Source organism: Grammomys surdaster, unplaced genomic scaffold (genome assembly GCF_004785775.1).
Source record: "Grammomys surdaster isolate TR1022 unplaced genomic scaffold, NIH_TR_1.0 125984, whole genome shotgun sequence".
Taxonomy (NCBI): domain Eukaryota; kingdom Metazoa; phylum Chordata; class Mammalia; order Rodentia; family Muridae; genus Grammomys; species Grammomys surdaster.
The window spans coordinates 2,660,034-2,665,517 of record NW_021620800.1 but is presented as its reverse complement, the minus strand read 5'-3'; positions in this window follow the sequence as shown (position 1 = coordinate 2,665,517).

Sequence of the window (5,484 nt, the reverse complement as noted above, 5' to 3'; positions counted from 1 at the left end):
GCTGTTCTCAGCTGCCCATGCCTGGAGGCTGAGCTGGGAGTTACGGTGGGAAGACAAGGTTTTGCTTCTGATGCCACAGACTCTTCCTGTTTTAAAACCAAATTTTCATTTACTTTCTTAAATTATGGTTCGTTATTTGCTATAAGCATTACGTTTTAGAAATATTTCCCAGTAAGTCTTGCTTCACTTCGCAGGCCCACAGATTTACACACTGACTGTGAAAACAAGATTCTGGGAGCTCTATTCATAATGGATGCACTGTCAACAATACATGGAGTCTCCCCAAACAAATGCCCTGATTAAATGGGCCAAAGGCAAGATATTAGTATTATAAAATAGTAAACCCACAATCTCGGGCTGTGACCCCTGCGGTGTGTGTGTGAGTAAGGGCTGGGGGAGAGGGAGAGAAAGAGAGGAGAAAGAGGAGAGGAGAGGAGGGGAGGGGAGGGGAGGAGGAAGGAGGGAGAGGAGGGGAGGGGAGGAGAGGGGGAAGGTGAGGGGAGGGGGGAGGGGAAGGGAGGAGAGGGGAGGGGAGGAGGGGGGAAGGTGAGGGGAGGGGAAGGGAGTTGAGGGGAGGGGAGAGGGGAAGGGAGGAGAGGGGAGGGGAGGAGAGGAGGAGGCTCTCAGAATTACTTTACTTAGCTAAATCCACACCTGCTTAAGGAATAGAAAAGTTTTTAAAGAAAAAGAATACAAGAGGCCAGTAGGGGCTGAAGAGATTAGTGGTTAAGAGTGGCTTCTTTTCTTGCAGAGGACTGAAGGTGGGTTTCCAACACTCAAATCTGGTGGTTTACAATCACCTGTAATTCCAGCTGCGGGTGAGTATCTGGCACCCTCTCTGGCCTCCACAGGTACATGCACTCACACACAGACATACATAGACATAGATTAGATAACACACACACACACACAAACACACTTAAAAATTTAAAGCACCCATAGTGGGCTGGACCTTCCCCCCGCACCTGACCAGTCGTCAATCATGGAAATGCCCTACATGTCTGCTTCCAGGTCAATCTGACAGAGGCATTTTCTCAATTGAGGTCCCCTCTTCTCTTATATTTAGGTTTGCATCAGTTTGACAAAACCCAACTGGCACAACTACTTTGCCCTAGGGACGGATGGGAAAAATGGTTTCCTTTCCTTCTTTAAGCAAGTTTTAAATGGCCGTCTTGACATCTTTGCTGAATTTGACATTTGGCAATCTTACAGGCCATCTCCACTGCCTGCATTTTCTCAGCCTATGGGATGGATGCACATTCCTGGGCCTTCTCACGTCTTATAATTTTTTAAAAATAAATACATTCTGTCATTACTCCTGCCACTGTTGCATATTTAGAGGCTGTCGGCTTGAGCGACTTGTATATTTTTAGTGGAATTTTCATATGCATGCAGTCCTTCGGAAAGTGCAGTTCAGCCTCTTTGACAGGCAGCGGGAAGGGTGAGCTCGTTTGTCAGGCAACACGGTCCCTGTTCTCGCTCTGCTCCTCTCTTTGGGAGGAGCCCATTGGCCCCCTCCCCCAATCTAGTACCACATTTTTGCAGCCACATTTGAGCAGTCTTCCTTAGTTTTCACAGCTATTTCAAACTTTCATCATTTCTCGTTTTTTAATTTAAAATTTTTTTTTGAGAGCTTCATACGCGAGTAGTACGTTCACATCACGTCTCCCCCCTTCTCTCCCTCTCCAATTCCCTACTCTCTCTGAAATCCATGGCTTTTATTATTATTATTCCTAGTACACATATTTGTAGATATATATGTGTGCACACACACAAGTAGAAATAAAATAAGTTTAAAGAAGAAAGAAGTCCATACTCATGAGGACCTGGGCTTTGCTCCTGCCATGTCTTCACAGAGAGAACGTGGTTAGAAGTCTGCTCATATCAGATCAAAAGGCAAAGAAGCCGGGTGGTGGTGGCGCGCGCCTTTAATCCCAGCACTTGGGAGGCAGAGGCAGGCGGATTTCTGAGTTCGAGGCCAGCCTGGTCTACAGAGTGAGTTCCAGGACAGCCCGGGCTACACAGAGAAACCCTGTCTGGAAAAACAAAACAAAACAAAAAGACAAAGAAGTCAACTACTGGAAATATGACACCAACTTTGTGGAATCCAAGATGAATCATGTCTGAGACTCACAAGTGGGTCCATGGCACAAGTTTCTTCTTTTTGACTCATGGAAATGATTGTTTTTCATTGCTACTTGAAAAAAAAAAAAGATTTATTGTTATGTGTCTGCCTTGTGTGTGCAGGTGCCAGCTGAGGCCAGAAGAGGGCGCCAGATTCCTAGAGCTGGACAGACAGGCTGCCTGCTCCCAATGTTGGTGCTGGGAACTTATCTCTGGTCCTCTGGGGTGGAGGGGAACCTCTGAACACCTCTAAGCCATGAGGCATCCCTGGAGGCCCCACCCCGACTGCTGCATTTTAGTAAGTACTAAATTTAGTAAGTACACTGAAGGCTACAGGCGACTTTGTCTGAGTGGCATGCACACACCAGCACAAGGTTGACGCCATAATTCCCGATGCTACTGGAGACTAACTGGGGTTCTATGAGACACAGGGTTTTTGTTTGTTTGTTTGTTTGTTTTTTAACTGCTGGGCCTGGAAACCAAGCTTTGTGTATGCTTAGCAAGTGGAATGAGCCCGCTGGAATTTCGAAAGTAGGTCTCACTATGTTGCACAGGTTGGCTTGGAACTTAAGTCTTTCTACCTTCGCCTCCTCAGTGCTGGGATTACAGGCGTGCACGCCGGGGCTGACTCTGTTTCCAGTTTTTGTTGTTTGTAGCTGGTAAGCATACAGGGGCTTTTGTTTTGTTTTCTGAGACAGGGTCTCCCCATATAGTCCTGGCTGGCCTAGAGTTTATTATATAGATGAACCAGCTCGGCACTCAGATCCACCTGGTTCTGCCTCTGGTGGGATTAAAGGTGTGTGCCACCACAACCAACAGTCTTGAATCTTGAGGTCTCTTAGTCTTGCACTTTAATACAGCAGCTTAAGAAAACTCCTAATGTAGCATTCAAGGATGTATGTTCTGGAGAGTGAGTTAGGTCGACATCACTAACTGGCTCGAGAAATCTGCCCTTCCTCCATGTTTTTGTCCTGCCTCAGTGTGGCGTCTGTGGCTTACTACCCTCTCTCTTTCCCACCTGCTTCATTCACAAGTCACTGGTGCCAATTTATTTTTCCTCCTCTGGGGGTTGACAATGTCCGTCTACCTGGAAACTTCTTCCCTCACCTTGTCACTTGGTGGGCTTCAATTGTCACCTCAAACGTTACCTGAAGCACCATCTCAGACACCGGATCAGATGTTCCCTCAGCACTTCCGCTCTTTTAAACATCTGGCTTTCCTTGTACTATTCTTAAGAAGCATATGATATTAAACTCAGCGAGAATACGGAAATTATTTGCACTGTCCACTGACAAGAACCCTACACCTACTGGGCACAAACATATCAATCGAGCTGAATATTGTGATAACACACCTGGGGTCCTAGCACTCAGGAGGGTGAGGATAAAGGGTCATGAGTTCCAAGCCAATCTGCACTACGCAGAGAGACCCTGTGTCAAACAAACAAACAAACAAACAAACAAAAAGAAAATGCTCTGGAAAAAAAAAGGAAGAAAAGAGAGACCAATGTATGAATTTAATCAACTGGAACAATAGATTAAATGTTATCTGAAGGTCTTATAGTTTCAATGAGCTCAAAACCTGCATGGATGGTGTAAGCCAACCTGGGCTAGGTTTTCTGTAACAGAGTATGAGCCTCCAAGCTGGTACTTCTCCTTAAAGGTCATGGTAATTGATTTTAAATTTTTACAGTTCTAGGGATGGAACTCAGGGCACAAACAACCTAGGCAGGGCTCTACCACTGAGCCACGCCCCCAGCCCCTCACTGGGGGATTCTAGGCAGGGGCTCTACCACTGAGCCACGCCCCCAGCCCCTCACTGGGGGTCTGCTCACAAAGACAGCAGACTACCTGACACAGGGATTCCCCAAAATGGCTGCACTGACCATTACTCCCAGTTCCCATAGTACCCTAGCCACGGAGGGAGGCCCAGTGTGAGATCAGGTGTTGGAAAACCCGCACATCATTGAGCTCTAAATGAGCACAGCTTATGTAAATAATCTTAGTAGCAATAATAAGAGAGATAATTGTTCACAGGTGTCATTTCCTGGGGAAAAAAAAACCTACCTTTTCTTCTGAGAGAAAATGCTAATAGTTTCATTCAATTTATGAGTCTTAATTAGCACACTGCTGTTCTAATTATTGTGCGGGGCCTGAAATTTTTCCTGCACCCCCTTCCCTCTCCTACACAGCCAAGCTCAATCAGCCGCTTCTCTCCTTTACGAATATGCACTTCTGGGCATGCGCACACATCTGCGCATGTCAATCACGAGCACACGTGAGGGCGGTCTGAAAGAAAGCTGTCAGTCTTGTCTCTGTCGGTGGCCTGTTCCCAGTTTCCTTTCTCTTCTCGTGCTTAGACACAGGCACAAATGTGTCTTGATTTTAAGATGTATTCATTTTTATTTTATGTGTCTGTGCTTTGCTTCTGTGCCTGCTGCCTTCTGAGGACAGAGAGGGTGTCAGATGCCCTGGAACTTGAGTCACAGACAGTTGTGAATAGTCGTGTGGGTGTTGAGAATCAAACCCAGGTCCTCTGGAAGAGCAGCCAGTGCTCTTAACCACTGATCCATCTCTTCAGCTCCACAAATGTTATCTTTCCCGGCAATATAAATATAAATCTTGAGACAAACTCAACTGTTGAGATTATCCCGTTCTGTGCCTAACGTGGTTTTGTTGGGCAGATGTTTAACCTTCCCTCCCTGTCTGCTTGATTTTCATGAGTGCTGTGACTGGGCAGCCAGCATTCTAGCAGACTCCTAGCTCCTCCTCCTTCCACCTTGCTGTAGGAGTTCTGGGATCATAGCTGCACACCAATGCTTACGGCCTTTCGAGGTTTTTAATTATGTATCTGCGAGCGTATATGCACTGCCATCCAGGTGCCCTCAGAGTCCAGAAGAGGAAGTTGGAGTGGTTGTGAGTTGCCATATGGGTGCTGGAAATTAAATCTGGGTCGTCTGTAAGAGCAGCCAGTGCTCTTAACCACGGAGCCGTCTCCCGGCCCCTGCACCTGGCTTTTTAGATGGGTCCTAGGGACCAAAGCTGGGTGTTCATGCTTGTCTGGTAGTATTTTTTACACACTGAGCCATCACCTTAGCTGCTGTTTTTTGTTTGTTTATGTATTGGTGGTTAAGAGCGCTGGCTGTTCTTTCAGAGGAGCAGGGTTTACTTCCCATCACCCACATAGATGCTCAATTCCAGATCTGATACCTATTTCTGGTTTCTATGGGCAACCATGTAGTATAAAAGCACACATACACATAAAACAAATCTTTTTATACAACTCGGTATTGTGGTACAGACTCATAGTCCAGTGTGCGGGGCGCGCGCGTGTAGTGATCTCGCCGGCAAAAAACATACA